Source organism: Dromaius novaehollandiae, chromosome 2 (assembly GCF_036370855.1).
Source record: "Dromaius novaehollandiae isolate bDroNov1 chromosome 2, bDroNov1.hap1, whole genome shotgun sequence".
NCBI classification, from domain to species: Eukaryota; Metazoa; Chordata; class Aves; order Casuariiformes; family Dromaiidae; genus Dromaius; species Dromaius novaehollandiae.
Window position 1 is genome coordinate 51,016,985 of NC_088099.1, and position 12,276 is coordinate 51,029,260.

Sequence of the window (12,276 nt, forward strand, 5' to 3'; positions counted from 1 at the left end):
GTCTGGACATCTTTTTAAATAAAACATTTTTAAGAGATGAGTATGTCTTCCTGCAATATTTTCCTTAACTTAGGTTTCAATGCCAATTCACAAGCAAGATCTTCACAATAACAGTAGACAGTCACAAACTGCTTTTTCCTTTATACCTTACCTGTATATCACAGTAAAGATCCATACTAACCACAAGCCAATGAGCTTGGTTTCTTCTCCAAGACTCATACTGAAACAGAAATATCTTATCGGCTTCATCTTCAAATGATGTTCTACTCCTCAAACAAAGATACGAACATCAAAGGAATAGATTTTCAATTTTCCCCATGCACTTGCGAAGAAGCCCCCTCCCTCACCTGCTTCCACCAGCTGCACCTGCAGACTCTGCTCTGCAGCCCCACTTCACTGAGGCAGGGAAGCATGTCTGCTTCTCCTGTATTGTCAGGATGCCACTACTGTAAGGATATCTGTAACTGATGACCCTATAGAGCTAGGACATTTTTCTCTAGGAAGAATCCACCATAAAGCAAAGTTCAATCTGATTGTTCACATCAAACTTCCTCTTGAAGCACATACCCTGTGGGAGGCTCTCCGAAACTGTGACACAATGGGGAAGTCTTGCTAGTGATCCTTTTTGAAGAAATTGTTCCAACCAGAAGTGCTACTGTGCCTCCTTTTTGCTATAACATCCATCTACATCCAGAGATCAGAATCAGTTGAAAGTTTTACTAGGAAAAAGAAAGTTTAGTGAAAAGTATTTATCTGTGTCCAACATCTCTGACGACTGTAAGATGCTGCTGAGCAGGGATGGGCCTACGTTAGCATACAGAAGACTCAGACTCCTCTGGTAATTGTACTGTGATATGATAATCCTGTTCCATTTTCAGCCTCTTGAAAAACACTGATTTAGCATACCAGTGATGAAACACCATGCAAATTACTAAGTGTTCCAGAAAAAGAAGATCCAGAAAGGATCCAGAAAGAAACCATGACTTCAGGTATTCTGTCCACCTGCAAAACAAAGTTTGGGCAACAGAAAGTGAATGACCTCCTTAGTCTGAATATGCCTTTTTTAACTCAGTGAAATGCGGGCTGGCACACATTTTTTGTTAGTATTTATACCTCAAAGACGGATCTCTTCCTGGGTACATGCTTAGCAGTTTATTATAAAATAATGCTGGCCAAAGTAAAGCTCATGCTGAACTGTACCAGTTCTGACACATAACTTTGGAGTGGTGTGCTTCTGGGTGTCTGTGAATTTTTGCATATATCTGTATTTCTGTTCATTCAGCTAAAATGCCAAAATGTACAGAAACACGTCACAGAAATCCCCACCTCAGAATAGCAGTGATGTGATTTGATTTCCACAGACTCTGCTGACTAGTATACCTGTTGGGCACTACTCCTGACTCAACACTACTCTTGTCTCACATCTGGTTGGGACTTGCCGTGTGAGTACGACGTGCTTTTCAGCTAATCAGTTCGGAATGCCAACGTAATACTGTGAGTAGCTGTGTCAGATTTATCGTGTACTATGAGATATATGGAAAAAGACAGTACTGCCAGGCAAACAGCAGTGTTTTCTGTGTTATCGTATTAAATATTGTCTTTCCTCACCATCATTTGGTGCCCAGGCAGACTTCCCACTAACTCTAATATGTATGATGTGTGTGTTCATGTGCATCACACAGACATTTATTTACACACCCTTCTTCAACTAGCACTCCCAGGGAAGCTCTGGGTCTCCATAATCCTCCATGTGCTATGAATTTAGAGAAGGTAAAGCACACCAGAAGGACACTCAAATGCCACAACCAGGTGAGGTCCTCGATAACACATCTGCCAACCATCAACTGCCCATGTACCCCTTCCCACCCTAGAGGAACCTGCAGCTCAGGTTCAGCAAGGACTTGGGGAGCAGGCTACCATGCCTTTGGCAACCCCCTATATTTTCCTTTCTCTACCAGAAAAACCCAGACTGTCCCGCTGTTTACAGAACTGCTGGGCTTTCTACTGTTTCCTAGAACAGGGTTTCCACAGCAGTTCACAGAAAAATATCTCCCAGGCACTCAGTCACAGAACTGAACAGGGAGCCTTTTTCCACTCCCATGCACCCCATTCCTGCAGCTGGTGCTCAACACGATGCATTCCCACCATCCCTGAGGCTGTGGTTGGAGATGCTGGGAGCACACACTGCCTGTCACCCATGCACTCAGGTTTCAGTCACACATGAAGCAGTGCAGTGGCAAATGTAGCCAGAGCTAGCTCCAAGGGAACGGATTCCCATCTTTCACTTCTGGGAGACATTTTACTGTGGCGTCTCATTTCTTAACCAGTGAGGTACAACAAGGGAATCATTTCTCTAAGCCCTAACCATTTGCTGACCTGTACTTGTAGATAAATGTGATCTTGCTAGAAAATATGAGCACAGGGCCAAATGAACTGCGGGGTAAAGCATAGCCTGAGCTTTAGCTCTGCAAAAGAGAGAACCGGCACACAGAAAAACTGAGTGGAGTGGAGCATCTCTGCTCACCTCTTTATTTCATAACAGCTCAGCATCACCCTCTGCAATCCAGGATCAAGACTGACACAGCATACATCCTCTTTTATTTGAAAGAGAATACAGTCCATGGAATTATAGACCCAACCTGACTCATTCCTGAACTTGAACTTGCCACTGGCATCTCATGCACAGGAAGGAGAAAACAGGAAAATATCACTATCAGGAAGATATGAAATGCATATTGCAAGCCAGCAGGAAGCACTGTTTGAGGGAATCCCAAGAACAAAGAAAATTAACTATCAGCACTTGAAGGAAACCTGCTAATATTCTGCCATTTGAAAGAGGAGTTTCAAGTAGGAGACGCGGAGGGAGAATGAGAGGTGCATAATAAGGAGCAAAGAGAACTGAAGACATTCCTAGGAAACCTCCCCGCCAGGCAGGATGCAGCCCAGGCTGATAGTGCACTTCAGCCAGCATCATCCCTTACCACTGAGGTGCCAGGAGCCCAAAAGAGCAGCACATAAAGGGAGACATGTCCTGGGCTGCGACAAGGTGAAACTCTCGTCAGGGGCAAGGGCTCATGCCAGCTGCTGGCTCCTTCCCCACCGTGTCCCGCCACGTGGCACAAGAACTGTCCAGGGTGGAGATGACCACCCCCAAACACAGAGCAACTTGCCCTTGGTCACCTAGACTGGATGTCACGCTCTCTGCCCTCCACACTCCTCCTGTTCGCTGGTCTAGATATGGCCATGCTGAGCTGAACAACCCCATACATGGCATCCTGCTTTGCAGCGAGGCACCACTGTCCATCCTTACCTTGACTAGTCAGTTGTCCCATGACGCCATTTCATGTTGCGGGGGAGGGAAACCTTTTGGTGTAGGCCCTAATTTCCTACCTCAAGAGCCTTCAAAGGTCTTCCTAGCTTTGTAAGCATTGATGACATTTGGTGCCGCCAGCAAAAGTGGCAGTGCAACAGCCTCCTAAAATCCTGGTGAGGGAGTTCATGCGCAGAGCTGAGAGTGTCTTTTGAAAACTGAGCTCATATAATGCTGCTTCTTGTGCCCACTCTTTTGGCTCACTGATGTACTGTTACAGTGTCAGGAGGAAGGGAAATAAAGAGTAGGAAGCTGGAGATGCAAATAAATGGTTTATTCTGAAAAGCGCTTCAGACAAAAAGTTGATCTCATGATGTGAATGCACATGCAGCATGTGATGGTGAACACAAGAAAAGAAAGAAAGGAAGAGAGGACCCAGCCGTGGTTTAGTATAGATGACTGGGAAATCATGAAAGTATTCTCTGTTGTGTTTAGCTCAGCATCAGCTTTTACCACGCTACCCAGGAAGGCAAAGAAATGTTCATGTCACCAAGTGTTTGCAAACCAGCTGTCAGAACGCAGCATCTCTCGTATGCTAGAGTAGTGAGTGAGTAAGGAAACGGGTCTTGTTCCCAAACGCTAAGCTGTTCCAACAGGGTGAGAGCAGAGTACAGACTTCCCCAGCAGGAAGGATAAGCCTGGCCAAGCCAAGCATCCTGGAAGTGCAGGAACGGTTACAGGGCTGAGCACGAGCACCAAGACCTCCAGGGATAACCTGAGCATTGATCAAAGTGATGTGGAGCAACTCTTCAGGGCAGAGGCAGTCCTGCTTCCACTACTAGGTAGGATGTGGACACATACAAGTCTAACGCAAGTCAGTCACTTGACCTGCTGCTTCCTGTAGCTGCCAGGAGGCTTTCGATATACTTCCATTGGCACAGGATGAGGTGAGACAGTGACATGCACTGCACTCGCTTGCTTTCAAACCCTTGCCAGCCACTTCTCGCTCTCCTGAAACCTACAGTGCAGTGAGTAGAAAGCATTTGTGGCTGTGTTGCATAAACCAGCCTCTGCTGTCACTCCCTGGGGAGCCAAGTTCATCGAGCGACTCCCATGGTTGTGCAGGAGGAGTGAGGCCAGGCGCAGGGAGCTGCAGCAGCCCAGAGCACCGTGGGGGCAAACACCCTCCCTTTTCCCCCAGCTGCTGAGCAGGGTTTGCAACCCCACTGAGCTGGGTCTGCTGCTGTGGCTCTGCCACTGTGAGCTCTGCTCAAAAGAGAGACTGTTTCCCTCTGACTTGGCTACTGCAAGTTGTGCTGCAGTGCCGTGGTGAAGGGGAGGCAGGGCCCAGCCTGCACCTCAGGCCGAAGCCCTGCAAAGAGAGCTGTGGAGCATGGCACAAACTTCTCATTTGCAGGTGGTTTAAAATCAAGGTTTTCCAAATCTGCTTCCTGCTCTTTTGTAACTCTGTGCTACAGAGATGTGAAAAAGCAGAAGCAAGGGAGGCATCCAGCTCCTTCCCTTGTGAGAAGAAGAACTGTTTGTCTGTGTGAGATGGTCTGCTCCTCTTCTCTGCCCATTGTGCTCACAGCCAGCAGGAGTGGAGGGAGGGGAGATGGTCAGAAGGGACATACTGGAGACGCCTGCAGTTGTGGTCAGCCAAGGGGCAGAAGTGAGTCGTGTTCAAGGAGCTCTTGGCACAGGCTTGCCACGGAGCTGCTCAGTGACCCCTTTGCAGAAGGCCAGAGGGGGCCTGGCGCACAGAATGGAGGCTGTGAGAGGTGGGGGGCCTTTATGAAGGACTGTTGTCTCCCTGGAGGGCTCCGTGTCCCAGAGCAGCTGAGTGGCCTAATGTCTGGGCATTCCAGGTCCTGCCTCTGCCCCTGCTGAGGCGGGGGGGTCATTTGGCAGCTGGGAGGGCTGGTGGCAGCCGCCCGGTCTTGGTTTGAGGTTTTCTTTCTACTTTGACCGTCATTTCCTTTTTCTGTGTCTGAGCTCTGTGCAGGTGGCTCTGCATATGGCAGCATCTCTATCGGCTGCTTCATCTTTCACTGTGGTTTTCAGCAGGTTGGGTTGGGGCAGCCTGTGACATTCACATCAGGACATCCCCTCGCTCACGCTCTCTGCCTTGCTGGTACCGTTATGGAATATAATTGATGTTCCTGCCCGCATCCTGTGTTAGTGCATGTGTGTGAGTGTGCTGTCATCTCCCAAGCACAGAGGGAGTGCCTAGGAGAGAGAGCCAGGCCTCAGGAGTGCTGCTTGCACTGTCAGGTCCCTGGTGCCAGGCTTGCTGTGCCCTGACTGGCTCCAGGCGCCGCCAGCAGAGCTTTGCTGTCCTGGTGGGAGGCCAAAGGGGCCCTGGGTCCCAGAGAGCGGTGGGGAACGCTGCCCCCTCCTCCACTCGGGCTTTCAGGGAAAGGGGGGAGCTGAGCAGCTGCTCCTCCCCAAACCCTGGCAATGGCAAGGAGATACTAAGAGCACTGAGATTCCCTTTGGTGTAGGAGACATTCATTCATGTGCTTTGAAGTTCAAGTTCAGGAAATGAAGTTCAGGTTAACATTTCTGAGCCCTCAGCAGTGCAGTGCGACTCTGTGCTGGGCTGGGGCAGCGCTGGACTGGGGCCGTGTCTGCCTGGGTGTTGCGCAGGTTTGGCGCTGTGGGAGGTGTGACAGGCCCCTGACCCAGACACTGTTGCTTCTGACGTGGAGGTGATTTTATAGGCACACTATCAATGGAAAATATCTTGGTGGGTGTCCCTCCCACACCGACATTTGCTCAAAGCAGTATTTGGCTCTGCAGCGAGATTTGCGTCCCTCAGCAGAATCAGCGGCACCTCATTTTCCGTGCCCGTCTACCTCCTCAAACTCTGGTAATTGTAGAAATTTGTCTGGGGCTGTGACGTGACTGCAGTGCGTGGCATAGGTGTCAGAAAGGACCGTGGCCACTGACAGAGCCATGAGATAGGTGATGGCCACAGTGTCTGGGCATCCCCAGCTACAGACATCCCTGAGCAGGGACAGATCCAGAGGCAGACCATGCAAGTGTGCCCTGCCTTTGCATGGAGTCAGTCCAAGGCCTCGCATATGCATGGAAAAGAAAAGGATTTTATCGCAGAATTTTGAATAACAATGGCTGGGGCTTTCAGCTGTGAGAGCAGGAGCCCATCTCTGCTGCTGGGATGGGTCTAGGAGGGGTGAATGTGATCGCCCAGCGGACTTTCTCAGATCTTACTGATCCTGACTGCTGTCCCCACAAGCAGCACAGCCCTGGCAATGTGCTCTGACTGAGGTGTATAATTTAGGTAGACACTGAAACTGGCAAATCCAAGCACCCCAAGTGATGTGTGCCCAGCACCCGTGGCACGGGGCGAGGGCATTCCCTGGGACGCCTTGGTTGAGCCTCCCGGCATCTTGCCAAGAGAGGACAAGATTGTACCCATGTTGCAGCTGGAGCAAAGGGAGGCTACCGAATGCCTTCCAAGCCCACGTATGGTGGCAAAGCCCGTGCTGAGTGAGCCTGTGGGAGAGTCTCATCCCATCCGTCCTCCCCAGGCTGTGCCCAAACTGCCCCAATGCAGCGTTGCACAGAGGAGGTGCAGCCCAGCCCAGCTTTGCACTGAGCCCAGCACCTGCTCTCCGGAGCAGTGCCTGTGTTCAGGGAAATATGCCGAGTCTGGGCTGATAGTGGTGTGCCGATCCACTCATGCCAAATGTAAGCACACAGCTAGACCTCGAGGCCACTGGTAGTACAACATCCCTAAAGCATTAAGCTCTTTACATGCCCTTATCCCTGGGGTTTCATTTCTAATCTGGGGATAAGTGTTTCTCTTCAGGTCTAGTGTCTGGGCCGCATTATTTGCTCGCAGGAAGCTCTATGCTGTGCAAACACAGTGTTTGAATGACCTGGGCATTGCTGAAGCTGTCCCTGCTGTGCCCAGAGAAATGTACAAAAGTCTCTGGGAAAGACGCTGGAGCTGTCAAGGTGGCAGTCTCCCTCGCTCACATGCCGGAAGGCCCTGCGGTGCTTTGTGGAGTTGTGCGACCCACAATGCTCTTCCCAGTCTCCTGTTTCAGCGAGCAGAAGCTGATGCCAAATGGAAACACTTGGTGGCACCAAGTGGCAAAAGATGCTCAAAGGACAAGGCAAAAGGTAGCCTGGGCAGGTTTTGAAGCCCAGCAGCGATGGGTCCTGTCCCAGCAGGGGTGAGCAGGAGGTTCCCCTGAGTTTTCCCGAGCTCCTTCTGTGCCTTGTGTGGGATATGATGGGAAAGAGGGTGCGTGGCTCTGCCCCCAGCATGGGGGTACTATGCAGCAGGGGTCAGGGCTGCATGCTCAGAGCTAGGCCAGCAGCGTGGAGGGGAGGACTTGATAAATGAGGGGAGAAGTTGATAAATGTCCCTTCACCCCACCTCCTGATTTTGCTGTCCTACACTGAGTGTAAACAGCCGCGATGTGCTGGGCTCCCAGTCCCCCCAGCCTTCAGGGGCACAGGGCTCTCAGGGCTGTCACCTCTGCCCCTGCTGATGGTGGTTCCTCCACGAGCCGTGGGCATCTCCTCCTCTTCCAACTCAGGGGCAAGCCCTTCTCAGCTTCCTGTGGCTCTTCCCTTCCTCAACCCTTGGGCTAAAAGATTTTGATCCTTAGACATAGCTTTTCCCTCCCAGAGTAATTTTTGTCTCCCAACCTTTTTAATGACAGGAGGATGAACCTGTCTCTGCTACTGGTGGCTGGAAAGCCATGGGAGCTGAGCTGTCTTCTTGCATCTCTCACTGACAGCAATATGAAGGAGTGAGGCTTGCTCTGCTGGGTTTTCCTTTACAAGTGAGGGAAGGAGATGCATGGAGGAGATGCACATGATCAGCGGTGCTAGTTCAATTCCTTGTCTGTCAAAAGTCGCATTGTAAGGGAACAAAACTCCTCCAGCTCCACAGCAGAGAGATGGAGACTGTCGCTACTATGGGAGTTTCAGACTGAAAGAGCTCTTGCTGGAAGTGGGAATGGTCTGGCCTATTGCTGTTACTGCAGGCACTGCTTTGCTTGAGGAAATGACGCAAATGTTTGTTGTAGCTACACACCCAGAGACAGCGCAGTTACCTTTTAGCCACAGCTGGGGGCTCTAGAGGAGAAGAATATAGCTGTTACGGAAATTAGGCTTGTCGGCCACCGTAACAGGGCCCGACCCTAGGTTCCCGCAGAAAAGTTCAGAGCCAAATCAAAGCAAATTAAATAATTAAATTTTAATGACACGCGCGGAGTAATTACAGCTCGAGCTGGGTGCCTCCGAAGAGGGACCCCGAACAAAGAAATCCCTGGGCAATTATACCTTCCAATCTAAGCTCTCCACCCCTCACGCGGTAGTTTGGACCAATAGTAGTATTCTGGTCTGGGGTCTCCTGCTCCTTATTGGGTCTCATCACCGTCCCTAGGTAGGCTGTTTATCTTTACTGTTGCGGTTTCTGTTGACAGATGTGTCTTGATTCCTCGGGTCCCGCCCTTGTCTCTCAAGGCCCTGACAAAGAGGTGTTGTTCCAGCAATTAGCACTGCCCCAGCAGTGACAATAGGTGTTATCTCCCAAGGTCCTGACGAAGGGGATATAGTCCAGACCCCAAGATAGTCCAGACCCCCTAATTAACACTGTTCCGGCAGTGAGAGGAGGCTTTGTTTCCCAGGGTCCTGGCGCCCAAGTGGGCCTTATTTCAAAGCCTTGACATCCTCCCTCCTGGAGCGCGAAGCACAGGAATGCAAACTGCTTGCAACTCCCTTATCATTCCAGCTGGAACCAGCTCTCAGGCCCTTTTCTTACTGAACTAGGTAAAAGTTCATTATTTTATCTAAGTGCAGCCTAAGGCTTCAACAAATTTAGCTACTCATGCTAAGCAAGTTTTATATAAGTTGTGCTATGCAGCTACCTCTGGACAGTTTCAGCTCAATATTCTTTAACAATAGCTGGCTGCATACAGACTTCAGCTCCATACAAGAACGTTTCATTTTTAAGTTTGTCAGCTTTATCAGAGCTGTGCAGTTCACTCCTCTAAAAAGTCATTGAAATATGTTGTTATTGTTTCTTCAAAGGAAAAGCCAACTAAACGGCTATGGATAATGTTAAAACTAGTTCTGAGAATAAAACATGCCAGTAAGTTCTCCGATACTCCCAACCCAGCCCAGCAGAAACATGCCAAATGCCAGTACAGGAAACCAGCCCAAGGAGCTTTTTTAAAAGTACTCGTATCTCTAAGCCGCCTTCTGTATGTAATTATTGATTAATTATGCATGATACATGTGATCCTGTAATAAATTCGTAGCTATCTTTCACAGATATTGCAATATCTTTGCTATTTATAACCTTAACCTTGAAAATATATTTTGCAATTTATATATTATTTTATATAATATTGCTGTATTACATACAGAATTTATGACATACCTTAAAATCAGAATTGCTTGTCTCATAAAATGTCAGCTGCAAGTATCAAACTATTTGCTTATTTAGTATGGTATTTGCTTATTTAGTGGAAGGTACATGAGTGTCCGTCCACAGAGAAGTGTTTCATTTTAATCTGGTACTCACTTAGAAAGACTGCAGCTGGGCAACAAGGAGGAGGCTCTTCAGCTCCCTTGTGCTAACAGCTGCAGGCTAAATTTGATGGGACCTCTGGAAGAAGGGAAGATTTCCCTGAGAGCTGCTGAGCTTTCCCTGGGGATGAGCGAGGATGCAGGAGAGGAAGAGGGATGTGGGAGACAGGGCGCTGGAAGCTGGCAGCACAGCTGGGACCCCCCCCCCCCCAAACTTGCTGGGTGCCAGAGAGAGCGAGCCCTTCCTTTGGCATCCCGAGGTGCCTATGCGTAAGCTTAGGAAGCCATGGAAATTTACAGCAATGAGGGAAAACGGTGGTCGGGGGAAGTGCCTACACACCCCTGTTAATTCTGCTGTCTGATAAATTGCTTTACCATATAGATTTTGTCCAGTACAAGTGTTCCTGCCCCTTTTTTTCTCCTGACCAAATTTCCAGTCTGTAATTTCACAACACATCATTTATTTGCAAGGCCACGGAATGCTACAGAAACGTCACTTGTCTGTGCAAAAAAATAAACACTTCTACCTCTTTTCTGCTTTTTTTCCAAGGCCATCCGTCAATTATTCTGATGTTAGAAGAAGGGTTGCACCTTGTGGCTGAGCCATCTGCAGTGGAACATTGTTGTGCACTGGGTAGGTGCCAGTGCTTTGCGGATCTTAGTAAGAAATAATGCCCATTCAAATCTGTAAGTGTACTACAATGTTTAATCAGAATATTTAAAGATAGGAGAGGAATAAATGATTAGCAATTAGCTCTTACATCCCTTCTGATGCTGGGAACCCCGAGATGATACGGCGTCAGACGGACCTCTCAATCAGGACACAGCACACTGCGCAGATCCCGCCTGTGGTGAGGTTCATCAGCATTTTGGTCTTTATAGCTCTTACAGGATTTTCTTAGAAGAAAATAATTCTATTCATTGTTTCCACAGTCACACAAAAGGATGTTCACATGAGAAACTGCAGTTTCACTTTTAGATAAAGATGAGGACATGCAGGCGGCTGGAGCCAAATGGGAACTGCCTGCAGCCTGTTCTGTTACAATTAGCTGTCTGAGTTAATCCTGTGGCCAAGGAATATGGGCAGCACAGCACAGGCCTGTACCTACTTAGGTTAACTGTTAAGCGGATCACTAATTCCTAAGTGTACAATAGTCTTCTGCACAATAGTGGCTCTGCAGATGGCAGTATATTGAACAGCATCCAGCCGGAGAGCCTGGCTCCAGCTTTGTTTTGCCCTAAGATGTGGTTTGCTAGGGAAAGCACCAGGAGAGAAGTGGGTGGGCTGATCCTCTTTTCCACGAGTTTGCAGGCAGAGTCAATCCAGGAAATGTAAGCAGGCAGTCACTGCCCTGAAGAGGGAACTGCATAATGAGGGAGAGAAGCTCACCAAAGAGAAGTGGACCGGGAAAGGCATAAGGAAGCCCTCATGCATCTCTGCTACTGGTGGCTGGAAAGCCATGGGAGCTGAGCACGTCTTCTTGCACCTCTAACGGACAGCGGTATGAGGGAATGAGGCTCCCTCTGCTGGGTTTTCCTTTACAAGTGAAGGAACGAAACAATCATTGAGGAGATGCATGTGATCAGTGGTGCAGGTGCTTGTATCCATACCAAAAGCTGCTGGGTGGGCTCTGGGCAGAAAGCACGCCTGTTCCCGCAGAGGACTGGAACACGGTGCTTCTGCAGAGGGACTGCATCTCCATGAGTGTCTGCGCCCAGCCGGCTCTGCTGAGAGAAAAGGTGTAGGAGAGTTTTGGAAGGCAAATGTAAAGAAGTAAAAAATGGCCAGCAGGGTTCACTGCAGTCACAGCTATCATGCACGTCTCAATGCCACACAACTGACCCATGGAAAAAGACTCTAAGTCAGGTCGCTCAGGACTCAGGAGTTCAGTCTTTACTCACTGCCCAGCTTTAATGAGGATCTCTGAACTGTACAGCCTGTTTTGAGCTGCCACATTTTATAGGTCAGTAGTAAACCATTTTGGTGTGTACAAGTGCACACAGTTGTGAAGATCATATTGGGTTACCCATACTCTTTTTATAAAACCTGTCGGGGCGGGTGGCGGGCTGGGGAGGACACAGGCAAAGTGGATTTACACTTGGGGGGGGGGGGTGGATCCTAATTGTGCAGGCACTGAGGATGGCAGCCATCACTCTCAGGTACCCTGCAAAGGGTTCTCATCAGCCAGAAAGGCACCTCTCCATTGCAATGCAGGTCTTAGAAAATCACAGAAGGAGGTTCATGGATATCTTCTCAGGTTTTACCAGTAAAGCCCATGGTGCCCAGTGAGGCGCAGTTGAGACTTGGTATTGAAGGCGATGGTGAACCCTTGTTTCTCAGGGGAGACAAAGTATGGAGTGGTAGCACCAGCTTGCAGCGGGGCCAATGC